We start from the raw sequence: 15684 nt of genomic DNA, 5'->3' as shown, positions 1-15684 counted from the left end.
ATAGGAATTGCTCTTAAAGCACATAAAAATTATCAGATTACTTATGGCAGCTCTGTTTTTTATAATAATGTCAGATTTTAACAGCCGTGTATGTCAGTCTTTGTAGGCTGTGAAAATGGTATATGATTTGTATGTGCCAAAGGTGGTGGTGGTGGTAGATGGGTGTGTATATTACCACAGAATGGAGGTTTAAAGTTAGGAATTAATTTTGTCATAGTTTAGGAGGCTGAAAAATCCAAGATGGAAGTTCCAAGAAGATTCTTTTTTTTTTAATTTCTTGTGGATTAAAAGATGGCTGCATTCTTGCTAAGCCCTTCTGTGATTGAGATTAAGAAGAAAGGAATGAGAAAAAGTAGACTAATTCCACTTCTTTTTTTTCTCACAGTTCTCATTCTTCAAGACATACCTCTCTCATTTCATTTAGCCACAATTACAAGGAAAGGTCACACTGGAGATTAGGGCTTTGCTATTTCGAATCTAAGGAGATGCATTGACTCCAATTGTGGGTTTATAAACTGCAAAATAAGTATTTTGTATAATTCAAATGATTATTATGCATCATTAAAAGGAAAACAACTTCTGCTGCAAATAAAAATATAGGTTCATTATAACTTTTCTTTTTCATTCTCTGTTCCACAAGGTCTAAAACTTGAGGCAAGCCATCTCATCCCATCAGGGGTATAGGTAAGCAAAGGTGGGTCAGTAACAAATGTCCAATACAGCTTCCCAGTCACCATTGTCAGGGCACTCAGCAAGCTCACAGGTCAGCATCCTTCTTTGTCTCAACATCAGCGTGTCTCACCCATCATTCTGGCAGCCACCATGCTCCTTCAGCATCCTGCAGAAAAAAACACAAACATGCCCTTTTCCCCATATTAAATACCTAATCAGGATCATGCCATATGCCAGTAAGTGGATATTTCCCTTTCACCTATGCATAAGTATGCCTAGTTGTAGAGTGGCATAGACACTCAGAAGAATGTTCTTGGGCATCCAATTTAAAAAATTTTAAAATAAAAAGAACATGATTTAAATAAATTTGTGGTATATGGGGATATACCTCCCCCTTTTTTTATTTTATGATGATATTGTTTTAAAGTTCCATGGGCCCTTTCTACAGTCCCTTGTCCTTAAAAATTATCAGGAATCCCAGTAATATGGGTAATGTTAAATTGCTGCCAAAAAGCCTCAAATGCTCAACTACAATAGACAGTTCTATTATCTGTTTTTTTGTTTGTTTGCCTCTTTTATTATTGGATACTTTATTTATTTATATTTCAGATGTTGTCACCTTTCCTGATCCTCCCCCCAGAAACCCCTTATCTCATTCACCTTCCTTCTATTTATATGAGGATGTTCCCCCTTCCATCCACCCACTCCCACTTCCCCACCCTTGAATTCTGTCACACTGAGATATCCAGGAACCAAGGACCTCCTCTCCCACTGATGCACAACAAGGACATCCTCCACTACATATACAGCTGGAGCCATGGGTCCCACCATGTTTGTCCCCAGGCTAGCTGTTTAGACCCTGGGAGCTCAGGTTGGTTGTTATTGTAGCTCTCCCTATGGCCACTGCCTTTAATAATGAATATTCCATGGGTAAAGAAGGCATTCTTGTCAGAATGACCTAAGACAGGCTCAGCCTTGTTTATGAAGTAAAAAATGGGGAGAGGTGGAGAGCTTTTGGAGCTGCTTGGCAAGAATCTGACATGGGCCAAGGACAAGGAATTGGGCTGCTTGGCAGGAATCTGACATTGGCCAAGGACAAGGAAGTAGGCTTCAGGTGAGAATCTGACATTAGACTAGAACAAAGAAGTAATTTCAGGCAGAAATCTAAATCTTAGGCTAGAACAAAGAAGTAATTTCAGGCAGGAATCTAAATATTAGGCTAGAACAAGGAAGTAGGGTTCAGACTTGAAAATGACTTTGAGCTAGGACAAAGGAGTAAGTACAGATATTTTGGCCATTTTGATAAGTGCTTAGAAACAGTGAACACAGGAGTGTTCATGGAACTTTGTTTATTGCCTTGCTTGTTCTTTGACTATTTGTGTTTATTGTCTTGCTTGTTCCTTGACTATTTGCATCTATTGTATTGCTAGTTCCTCATCCTAGAACTGACCTTAATACATGCATGTAATTAAAATGGTATAAAAACAAAAAAGAGAAGGAGGGATGGGATAGGGGTTTTCTAAGGAGGGGAAATGGGGGAAGGGAATGGCATCTGACATGTAAATAAATAAAATATCCAATAAAAAAAAAGAAAAAAAGAAAGAAAAAATTATAAAACCTGAGATTATACTAGTGACCCCTATTCTTCATCTGTATACCCTTGCTTTAGCAATACATTCTTACTGTGCTGCAGGTATGCTGTAGGTTTATGGTTTGTACTTGCATAGTTGTATTAACAAATAGATTATTAATTATTTTCTACACATTAATTTTCTGGATTATAATATATAAATATTTCCCTTAACAAAATTCGAATATAATGTAAGAACAAAGAACCCAACTAGGACAGTTAGGCAAGGGAGATGAATGTATAAATCACAACAGTATTAAGTATATTCTTGAGAAAGTATTTCATGCCCATTATCAGTGGACAATAACTATCCACTTGGGAAAGTCCAGTTAAATGGTGTGTACAGTTTCACTTGTAAGTCTTGAAGCTGAATTTTTTTTCTTTTCCAATTAGCACCAGTGTATTTTAAATATTTTTCCTGATGTTAATACTTAGGATATGTTTTGTAAAACTAACACACCATGTCCAGAACAACAAAGGCAATTTCTTTGGGATAAAAAAGAGTTAGCATCATTTAGAAAAACAACATCATTCATACATCTGTCTTATCTATGTACTTCTGCTGTAATGCTCAGCTGTAACAATGAATATGGTGTTGCCAATCTAGTCAGACATCATTGTCAACCTGTACTGAATCTATGTGTAGTTCTGTCCTTGGCATGCACTGGCGTGAACTAAGGCAGAACACAGAAACTTTCGGAAAGATTTCTGAATTCTATGGTGTCCACGAATTTGCAATGAAATGCAATTGTAATAGGTTAATAACCATGAAGTAAGGCTAACTTTTTTGTGTACTGTTCTTTTTATTAATTAATTATTTATTTTATTTACTTTCCAAATGTTGCCCCCTTTCTTTGTCCCCCCCCATGAATTTTTCCTCTTTTCACCCCCTCCCCTTTGCTACAGAGAGGGTCCACCCCATCCACCCATCCACTTCCTCCTCACTCCACTAGCATCCTCCTTCCCTGGGACATCAAGATTCTACAGGATTAAGCACATCCAATCCAGCTGAGACCAGACAAGACAGTCCTCTCCTACAAATTCAGCAAGGGCCACAACCAACCCATGTATGATCTTCGGTTGGTAGCTTAGCTTCTGGGAGCTACTGTTGTTCTTCCTATGGAGTTGTGATCTCCTTCAGCTCCTTCAGTCCTTCCCCTAACTCTTCCATAAGGGTCCTGGACATCAGTCCAAGGGCTGGCTGTAAGTATCTGCATCTGTCTCAGTTAGCTGCTAATAGAGCCTCTCAGAAGACAGCCACACTAGACTCCTACTAGTCTGTACAGCATAGCGTCAGTTATAGTGTCAGAATTTGTTGCCTGCACATGTGATATATCCCATGTTGGGGCAGTCTTTGGATGGTCTTTCCATCAGTTTCTGTTCCGTTTTTGTTCCTGCATTTTCTTTAGACAGGAACAACTCTGGGTCAAAAATTTTGAAGATGGCCGAGTGGCCCCATGCCTCAAATGGGAGTGATGTCTATCGACTGGAAGTGGCTTCCTGAAATTCAGTCTCTCCACTGTTGGGCATTTAAGTTAATATCATCTCCACTGGGACCTGGGAGCCTCTCACTTTCCTGATGTCTGGGACTTTCTGAAGGCTCCCTCTGTCCCCCACCCCATAGTATTGCATATTTTTATTCATTCTCCTGGTCCTCTGGGCTTTTCTCCTGTCTTCCCATACCTCATCCTGCCCACCTCTTTTCTCCCACAGAGGTCCCTCTCTCCCCCTGTCACCTGTGATTATCTTGTTCCTGCTTCTAAGTGGGAATGATGTATCCATACTGAGGCCTTCACTCTTGTTAAGCTTCATATAGTCTGTGGGTATTCATTGTATTATTCAGAAATTTTTGGCTAATATCCATTTATCAGAGAGTATGTACCTTTGGGGTATGGGTTACCTTACTCAGGAAGATATTTTCTAGTTCCATACATTTGCCTGGAAAATTAATAATGTCCATGTTTTTAATAGCTGAATAGTATTTCATTTTGTAAATGAACCACATTTTTTTGTAACCATTCTTCCATTGTGGGACATATAGGTTGTTTCCAGCTTCTGGTTATCTGCTATGAACATAGTGGAGCATGTGCCCTTTTGGCATGATGGGGCATCTTTTGGAGTATGCCTAAGAGTGGTATAGCTGGGGTCTTCAGTTAGATCTATTTTCAAATTTCTGAGGAATATTCAGATTGATTTCCAGAGTGATTTTTACCAGTTTGCAATCCCACCAGCAATGGAGGAGTGTTCCTCTTTCTCTACATCCTGGTCAACATGTGCTGTTACTTGAGTGTTTGATCTTAGCCATTCTGATTGTTGTAAGGTGGAATCTCAGGGTGATTTTGATTTGCATTTTCCTGATGACTAAGGACATTGAACATTTCTTTAAGTTCTTCTCAGCCATTTGAGAGTCATCAGTTGAGAATTCTCACTTTAATCCTGTACCCCATTTTTAATTGGGATATTTGGTTTTCTGGAGTCTAATTTCTTGAGTTCTCTGTGTATCTTCTTCTTAAAATAAATAAAAGATTGTATTTTATTGCTGTATGCCCCTAACTGTTTCATATATTTTATTCTGAAACCACTAAAAAGCACTGAAAGTACATTGGCATCAGACATGAAGTTTTGGGACAATTGAACAGTACATTTCTCCAGAAATTTAGCACCAATGTTTTTAACTCCGGTCTGTGTTTTATAATTTGACAAATAGGGGAACATTTGATGTGTAATAGCCCTCAAAACTTTTACTTACATTTAGATGGCAAGCTGTAACATGAAATTTTCAGCAAGACTGAGTGAGATCAGTTTCAGAGTCTCCTGAGAAAAGAGTGTGCACAACTGTGGAACAGAAATAGGGTACAGTGTATCCTACATAGATGTGAAACTAAAGTTTCACAAAGTAGATGTGAACTAGGTACTAAGGAGTGTCCTTCATGGAAAATCTAAAAGCATACTCATTGATTTTCTGCAGATTTGGGGTTTTGAGCAAAGGTGTGTCCTTTAAGAGAGTTAGGAATTTTCTCATTTTAGAGTCTGTAAACGCCCAAAACAAATCAATAATAAGGAGAAAGTTGCAAATCAATGCTGACTCCTAATTAAAATTCACCTCCCACAGGTGTCCATCTGTCAGCCTTGATTCAGCCTGACCACCTACTTCTCTACCATTGGCTAAAAAACAAAGTAAAACTCTCAGTTTGAGAAACACACCTTCCCTCCATGTTCATTTTAGACCTATACAATTTAACTCTACTTTTTTTATATAGTATTCAGAGATGAACTTCTCTTTTTAATCTAGTTATCAGGGACATGTAGGGAATTTCCCCAACTCTCTCCTGGTCCGTCTAGATATGTATGAGAATGGTCTTTCTAGAACTCTCTGCATTGACTTCTCTTCAGAAATTCTGGTATGGTGTTGCTAGTCTCATTTTTAAGTAAATGACTGACAATATTAATGATTTGTTTAAAATTCACCAAATTTAAATATCAAGAGGACAGGCTTTTCTTAAGATATCATATAATATCTAAATCTCCTACTTTCTCACACTTTGAGTTTCTAAATATCATTGGCTTCAAGTTATTGATACAACATATGAAATATGTTTTGCTTGTGCTATAAAAGATTAGTTTCAGGTTATTTTGTTTATTTATTTGAAAATGAATTTTTCATATAATGTATTCTGGTGATGGTTTCCTCTTGTTCATCTACTCCTCGATCTTCTGCTCCTGCTCAATAATTAAAATCAACACGTTCTTTCTATTTCTTTAGAAACCGAACAGAAAAATTTTCCTGTCGTGTGCCTAATTTTGAGAAAACAGCAGTCAGATGTATATATTTACATAATGGTTTTAATAAATAGTATAAGAACACTGAAATAGAGGTTGAGGATGCAAATGAAAGTAAATATTTTATAACCACTCCTTAACATTTATTGCCAACAATCTCATTTGCTTTCCATTATGTCCCATATATATTTTAGTGTTCTGATACACAATAAATGTAGTCACTCTCTTATATCTATTAGCCATTGGTTAAAGACCGTCTCTACAACACTTGTAAATAGCAAAGTCAATGAATACACAAGACTCATATGTATATGTTTGCACACAACATAGTCCTTTTCCCCATATGCTATAAATAATCTTGATTTCATTTATACTATTTCATTCAGTGCAAACCTATGACTTGATTGTTTGAATGCAATATGCCCAATGCTATGCTATAAACTCTAGGTTCCCCCTCAAACCTCCTAGAAATAAATGTATAGTTTATATAATAGTTGACTGAGTCTATACATGCAGAACCATAACCATAAAAGGCCAAATGTATATTCATTCAAAAGATTGGCTCAATATGGTATAATTTTCTAAGATATTTAAACAAAGACAGCTTTTCTATCATAAAGCATTATACTGTTAGACATTGTACTGTGTTCTAAATTGCTTTGCAACAGAAGTGTATTCAATTTCAGCTTTTTAAAAATGTTTTGACATGTTTATATTATTCATATTTTAAAATAAATATTTATTTGTATTTAATAGGCTATCTTAAAAATGAGATTCTGATTCAAACATAAAATGTATTAGTTTTATGTGTACTTTCTCTTTGTGTGAATCTTTGTGAGAGTGAATGTATATTCCTGGCAAAAGTGGATTAAGAAGCAGTATTTAAGAAAATTCTTTGTAGGATTCAGGTTTTATTGTGACAATTTTCTTTTGGGTATTATGTGTGTGCTCTAAATGTTTTGTTTTGTTAATGGTTTGTATTTTGGACCTTTTAGATGAGGATTCTTTAACCTGTTTAAGATAATGTTTAAAAATTTTATATGAGGTATCTAAACTTTTTGTTAGTCTATATAAAACCTTTATTTCAATAAAACGCTTTGTCGACTTTTCATCTTAACACTGAAAACTGCCTCTTCCTTAAAAGAAGAAGTAAGCTTGCACACACAGTTTTCTCTCACAAGATCTAACAGCTCTAATTAGGATAATAATCTCTCTTCATGGGAATTGAAAAGAAAATGAGGACAATGAAGCTCCTAAGAAGTATTATTAAAATGTCAACCTCAGAAAAGCCATTCATGTTAAAATCACTCAGGTTCCTTGTCTCAGCACACTTCCTCCCTTCTGTCTTCCTAATCGGACTTTCTGCTGCTTATTTATATCTGTACAGTGAAAGAAATTGCAAATCTAATGTGTTATTTGGTAGACTTAATATTTTAAGTTCATAGTTTCAAGAGAAGAAGAGTGATTGACAGATTCCACATCAACATTATTGTTACACTGTTAGAATATAAAGAAATTATTAACATTTCCCATTTTTAAGCAATTTGGTTTACAGTAAAGAAATACAAAGAAAATGAAGTAATAGATAATTAAAATATATTGCTAAAGAGATAAATATATATATAAGTTAAAAATATAAAGTCAGATCATTTGTAATAAAATATCACTACATAGAATTATAGTTTCTGTGTAACCAAATATAATATCTGGTTTGTAAAATTTAATATAGTTGTGGAAATTTGTCATTGAGATTTGTTTACAGAAATGACACTTGGTCTAGATAGAGAGTAGAAAAGGCCAAATTTTCTAAACATTTAAATGAAAAAAAAAGTTAAAAATGAAAGTAGAGATTTATCTTTGAAGTATGAGAGTGAAGTATCAGGCTTCATAATTAAGATTGGTTTGAATAAATCATGTAAAGACAAGATAGCTTTATAAATGGGAGTTTCAGTTTAGTTTGTGTGTAAATATCACTTCATGATTTAATTACTATGAATTATGAACATGTTCTTCCTCATATTGTTGCTACTTCATAACAGTAATTTTGCTTCTTTGATGAATCATAATATAAATTAAGAGTTTTCAGATAGTGATGGCCATAGATGATCCCTGTGAAAGTGTAGTCTGAACTCCCAAAGGGTTAATGATCCACAGATTGAGAAGCTCTGATTTAAGCTATGCTTCTATATAAACCCTAATACAAAGTCCTGAAACAAAAAACAATGTTGCACTCACTCTCCTGTCCCTGTGACTCTCTTACATCTCTCCCCACACTTGATTCAGAATCCCTTCCTTACCCTCTCCATCCTCTCTCCCATACATATCCCTCCCTCCATCTGCCGCCTACCTATGACTATTTTATTCTCCCTTCTAAGTGACTCAAACATCTTGGCTTGTGCATCCTTCTTGTTTAGCTTCTTTGGATCTTTGGAATGTAACGTCATAATCTTGTACTTTTTGGCTAATATCCACATATCAATGACACATATGTAATGTGTGTATTTCTGGGTCTGGATTACCTCGATCAGGATGATATTTTCTAGTTCTATCCATTTGCATGCAAAATTCATGGTGTCCTTGTTTTTAATAGCTGCATAGTATTCCATTTATAAATGAACCATATTTTCTGTATCCATTCTTTGCTTGAATGGCAACTGTTTCTAGTCTTTGACTAGAATAAAAATCAGCAATTGACAGGGGTGGGTTCTAGGGGCATGTCCCTAAGACATGCCAGAGACATGAGATGGGGGACCTCAGACGGAGGACTCTATAGGGTTAACTTTAGCTGAAACTCCAATCAGTCAAGATGTGGAACCTGAAGAGGCCATCTTGTAAAAAGGCAGGAGGAGCCCCTGTGGAGGGATAAGAACACTAACACACCTACAAAACTTTTGAGCCAAGACTTGTCCTATGTACAAGAAATACAGGAACAAAGATGGAGCAGAGACTGAGGACATGACCAACTAACAACTGGCATAATGTGAGACCCATCCCAAGGGCAAGCACCAACACGATTAACGATAGTCTGTTATGCTTCCAGACAGAAGCCTACCATAACTATTCTGAGAACCTCTACCCAGAAGCTGACTGAAACAGATACAGAGGCCCACAGCCCAAATTTGGATGGAGCTGAGGATTTGGAGGAAGGACCCAGGGCCCAGAGAAGATAGAATCTCTACAGGAAGACCAACAGAGTCAACTAACCTGGGAGCTTGCAGGCACTCAGGAACTGAGCCTTCAAACAGCATACAAAGTTTAGACCTAGGCTGATCACACGTATGTAGCAGATGTGTGACTCTGTCTTCATGTGGGTCCCCTAACAACTGGAGGAAGGGCTGTTCCTAAAGCTGTTGCCTGTTTGTGGATCCTGTTTTCCTAACTAGGTTGCCTTTCTGGCCTCAGCGGGAGAGAATATGCCTAGCCCTTCAGAGATTTGATGTGCCAGGATGGTTGGATACTCAGGTGGTACCTCCACCCTTTTAGAGGAGAATGAGAGGGGAGGTGAGGTGAGAGACTTGTAAGAGGGCAGTAGGAAGAGAGGGGAGAGTGTTCAAGATATAAAGTGGATAACTAAACAAATTAATTAAACAAAACCAACAACCAACCAACCAACCAACCAACCAAAACAAACAACCACAAGCAGTGTTGCTCACACTAAGGCTCTTGTCCACAAGTTGAAATTGACCTGTTTATCGGACGTTAGAGAGACAGATCAGAATTAGAGAGACAACGGACACATTTCTCAACAGGTCAGTTTGAATCCACTGATAAGGAACTCCTTAACATAGTAGAAGTTGCCTAAAACCCTGACATTTGTAAACCCTTTACTCGCCTTTTGATTTATTCCTTGTCCTTTTTATTACAATAAAACTGACTAGAACTGAGCATACCACTCTGGGAAGGCTGTTAATGTTCTGACGTTTTCTCTCTCCAGATTACCTTCTACTTGACTTTCTGAACCACATATCGTTCATCATCTACTCCCTAATTTAGAATTCAAAATAAAGCCAATTATGCTCTTTAAACGAAACAGTTGTATTTTTGGGTTTTGAGATTATCCACTTGTATTCTTTTCTATTTCTACATTTTATGATCTACATTCAGAAATTTAAATGAAATGTCTGATACCAATGTCTGACATGCCATCTTCTTATTGATATTTTAAAAAATGTCTTTCTAACCCAGTGAGTTGAATAGCAAGTCAATTGAATTACTTTTCACATAAATCTCCAATGATTAAGGTGTTATAGACAGAAAGAAGTATAGATTATATCTGATATTATAAGGCCACATAGAATAATCCTCAGGATTAATTTCATTAAAAGTTAGTATTCTGGATTTTTTCAAAATTTTTAGAACATGTAGATGAGTGACGTAAACCTGATATTATTTACATTACTATATTTGATAGCAACATAAATATCAAAGGAATAAAGCCAATTGTGTAGGAAATGTTTTACACCACAATGATTTCTTCATAATATATACTGAACTATAATTTTATAAGTTTAAAGATGCCACCTCTCTGAATACTGAATAGCCTTCTACACATAATTTGCCATATTTCATCATTTAGACAACCCATATGTATGTATGTATGTATGTATGTATGTATATGTGTGTGTGTGTGTGTGTAATGTTTGTTCTTGCATCTCTGTATATGCGAAATATGTGTGCAGATACTCACAGAAGCTGACAGTATTTGATTCCCTGCAACTAGATTAAAAAAATAGTAAGCTGCCTGATGTGGGTGCTGGGAAACAGTTGAATGTTCTTGCAAGACAGTAAGTACTACTAATCCCTGATTTATCTCTACACTCTCTATACATTCATTCTTTAAAAATGTTATGTCATACGTTTAATAAAAGAACAACTTTTGTCCTTCATTTTGACACACACATGTTAGTTGGAAGTAACTATGAGTTAAAGTTTCTCCAGCTTTCTTTGAGATAGTGTCCAGAATATGTTGCTTCAATGAAAATAAGGTTAAATATGTATACATTAGGAGACTAATTCAGTAGTTCGGAAGAATGAGTTACATATGGAATTTTATAAGCACATAATTTACTCTTTTTATGGCTTTTCAAGATGTTTTTTAAGGCTTTTCTTTGTATAAAAGTCCTGGCTATCTTGAAACTTGCTTTGCAGTTGAGGCTGGCCTCAAACTTACAAAGATATGCCTACCTCTGCCTCCTTGGTGCTGTGTTTTGTTTAAAGGCATGTATCATCATACCTGGCCCTAATTTTCATTTTTATAAAAACTGATAATTTGATTGTTTTCTATGGTATTCTATTAATTGATTTCCTTTTTAAGAATCTGTTAAATAGCCTCCAGGATAATGTGAGTTAGTGATCTGTAAATATCACATTTTTTTCTTGATCAAGAGGTGAACAAATACATATGATATAACAACAAAGGTTTGCAACTGCATGTGATCAAAGGGAAATCTCCTTTTCATTTGCTACAGCCCATTTTTTTGGTCTGTGTCTCATGAAGAAACCCCTGCTATTATTTATGTATATTTTCAAAGATATAACTTGTATATAATTTTTAAACACATTTTAAAAGGAATGGTATTTTATTTATATCTTAAACTATAAATGACACTAGTCTGTCCTTTGGAAGAGTTTTACAATTTACTTAGAATAAAATCACTTAAAGAGTTTATCTTAATCACTTCTTTTGCTGTGATGAGACACTGTGATCATGGCAACTTTTATAAAAGAAAGCATTAATTGTAACTTGCTTAGATTTTCAGAGGTTTAGTCAATTATCATTATGGTGGGAAGCATATTGTCACATAGGTAGACAGGGTGCTGTAGAAGTTGAGAGTTCTATATTCAGATCTGCAGGCAAAAGGAAGACAGGATGTTTGGGCTTTGCATGGGCTTCTAACATCTCAAAGCCCACCTCTGGTGACACACTTTCCACTACAAGACCACCCTTCCTAATCTTATTAAATAGTTCGATTTCATAATGACTTAGCACTCAATATAAAATTATTAGTGGGGGCATTCATATTCAAACTTCCACAGACTTTTCAATCATTTTAAATGTCTGAATATCCTTTCTTTGTATACACTTTCTTATTGTAGTAATGTAGCATCAGAAACAATGGATCAATTTCTTCTGGTTTTAAACACTTCTTCATAGTTTTAAATCTTCTCAAATATATTTAATGTCTTCTTGGAGTCTGTGCTGTGCTTGTATGTATATTACTTTTAATGATTACAGTTAGCTTTGGTGACACGTACTACCACTCTACTGTCACAGATTTGATGATTGAGGAACATTGGAGAGAATAGGATCACATTTTCAACACTAAAATGTCTTGTCTGGGTATATTAAATAGTGGGACGTAAGCTTCTTTTGTTGTTATTGTTATTTGGCATTTTTAAAATTGAAAACAGTTTTATATAATCTATTTTGAATATGGTTTCTATTCACACAACTCCTCCCAAATCCTCTGTGCTTCCCCACACACTGAAAGCCACACTTTTTCTTTCATTCATTAGAATTGAAACCACCGTTGAACTAAAAATTAATAACAACAATAATAAGCTAAAATAAAGTTAGCAGAATAAATAAACAAAAAAGGAGCAAAAGAAAATTATAAGACACATAAATGCCAAGATATGCTCTTTCACACATAGGAAACCCACTTAAAAAGTTAGAACTCACAACACATAAGCAAAAGATCTGGAAGAATTCCCCCTGCCCATACAGATGGACAAAAATTGAAGATATCATAAAAGTTATTCTTCACACTACCACACTAACAGAGGAGAAAAGTAAGCCCAAATACATATTTACTACCTACGATCTACTATTATGATCTGCTATGTTCTGTTAAAGGAACGTAACAATAAAATGAAGCCTGAGGATATTCTACTATACTCATAGATTAGTATTTTGCTCTACTAGATGCAAACATACCCAAAGAAAAACCATACTTAAATGTAGGTCCAATTCTCAGCAGTAGATGGGCAACACATAAGAAATTCAATCATATCTTTGGAGATTTTTTCTCCTAATATTTTTTATTTTTATAGAGTCACAGATCGTTTCCATATATTTTATGACTTCTGATTTTGTGCTTTTTTTTTTGGACTCAAGTGTATGCAGATATTTTTTTTTTAAGAGTTGTTTGTATTCCCAGTGAGACTCTTTTAGAGAAAACTAATCTTTAATTGGTTTTCAATTGGAGATAGCTTCTGGTTAAGGATGGGAGCTTGAATCTATTCTCCTTTCATTGGCCTTCTGCATGCTCCTACATTCTCTGTGAGTTGGTATGTTCATTGGACCTGCTAAGCTTGGGGGGGGGGGGACTTGTTTCCTAAATGTCCTCCATTAACCTCAGAGCCTTCTATTCTTTTGTTTCTTCTGTAGGTTTCTGAATCCTGATGGGAAGGATTTGGTAGAAACCTCCAATTTAAGACTGAATATTCCAAGGTCTTTCAGTGTCCAAATGGTCCGTATTTGTTTTTCATCTGCTACAGAAGGAAGTTTCTCTGATAATGGCAGAGCAAGATACTAATATGTGAATATGTAAGAATGCCACTAGGAGTCATTGTATTGTATGTTTCTTTAGCAGAATAGCTATATTTGGTTTTCCACTAGCTCCATGGCCTGTCCTCAGGTTCTTGTCCACTACAGGTGTTGTCAGGCATAGGCATCATCTCATCAAATGGACCTTAATGCAAATCAGATACTCCCTACATACTTTGTATTACTATTTCACTAGTATACCTTGCAGGTAAATTATGAGTGTAAATCAAACTGTTTATGGCTGGGTTGATGTTTTCCTTTCTCCTTTCATAGCAGGCAGAGTACCTTACAGTACAAGAAACCCTATTCACTGCTGGTAAAAGCTATTTATAAGAAAGAAACACCTTCATTTCTCCATGTTCAGTGAGTGGTGAAGGCTTTGTCTTCGTTAATAGGGCCTGATCAGCACTTTGAGGAGAATAAACAGTAGCCTTGACCTTATCCTGGTTTATTTGGGAGTTTCCTTTTAGCCAAGAACTTGATGTTCTATTCTGTTCTTTAAGGAGTCTGAAATAGGTCTGTAGAAAATATCTCATTTTGTTTGGAAGAATTCAACTACCTTAAAACCAACAGATTCTCTCAGTTCTATGTTCCAATTACAAGTTGGTTGGTGTGTGATGTCCCTGCTGGTTTACGATCTCATTATTTTCAAATATTATTCCTTTCACACTTGTAGCTAATATGGATCATTGACTAAAGACACTGAGAATATTTTATTCACTTTTATATGTGAATGTTAATGATTTGCAGGGATTTTTTTCTATTGTATATTTACACCACTTTGCAACTCCAGATTTGAATTTGTTTGGTCTTAGAAGATTTTTGTTTTGTTTAAAATTAACTGGAATTATCTAAGAGTTGAAAGAGCTCAAAAATCACAACTCACTGAAAATGAAAATGAAATATTGATTGTTCAGGGTTTCTTACTTCTCCAGCTACTTCGCCTGGATGTGCAAACTTACACTGCTTGTTGTCTCCAATGGCAAATATAATTTTAGCCAAGAAATAAAGAGTAGGAGTGAATAAAACCCATATAATTTTTCAAGGAGTGCTCATTTTATTTCTCAAACTATCAATAAAATCAGGATTAGATTTTAGGCCTGGCTTCCCTTAAATATATTGTGAGTGTTGACTTTACTCTAGTAAATACTTTTTTTTTTTGATGGTGCAATAAAATTAGATGTACTCTGAGGCTAGAACAAGCAGTGATGTTTTTAAATAAAGAAAATATAATTCTAAAGATACCAAACATTAATACTAGAAAAGGCTTCTGCTAGAAAAACATAGTATCTACTTAAATATCACTACACACACTCACACACACACACACACACACACACACACACACACACACATATATATATATATATATATATATATATATATATATATATATGTAACCTGAGCAGAAGTATATGTCCTGTCTGAGCTGTATTACAACCTGTGTTGGAGAAGAGATTCCATGTGAGATTTAAAATCCTTTTCAAAAAACATCAGAGAGAGAAAAAAAATACCATATGCAATCACACATTTCGAGCCATGTGGGCTACCCAACCCCTGCTTTTACTGCAGCCTTAGTTATTACAACTTCCCCAACCAACCTGGCATTAACCATGGACTTAATTTTAGAAAAAGATGTACTTGTTAACTGATATGAAGTCCAATTGTATGGTCTTCATTGCCTAGAAGACATACATAGATGGAATAAAATCCAGCTTCAATTAGAGGTTTTTATGAAAATTTTACATGAGACATTTTTGAAGAGCATTATAAAATTCAATATTCCAAAGCCTTGTATCAAAGTTTGCAACACCAAATATGTTTCTATTTACTAACAAGTAATTCACATGTAGTTTCACCTATGTGATCCATCTATAAATCAAATACATGCCAGTTTATGTCAAGTCCTTGATTCCTGGCTAATTTTCATTATGTTATGGTGAATTTCCTAGCATCTTTGTTCTTGATGTGTATGTAGTGTTAGTGATTAGATGCTGTAGTGTTCACACTCCCACAAATGTGGTAATTGCACAGTTGGATTCTCCTGAGCTTG

The sequence above is a fragment of the Grammomys surdaster genome, unplaced genomic scaffold (genome assembly GCF_004785775.1).
Source record: "Grammomys surdaster isolate TR1022 unplaced genomic scaffold, NIH_TR_1.0 126271, whole genome shotgun sequence".
Lineage (NCBI taxonomy): Eukaryota > Metazoa > Chordata > Mammalia > Rodentia > Muridae > Grammomys > Grammomys surdaster.
This window is presented reverse-complemented; position numbering follows the sequence as displayed.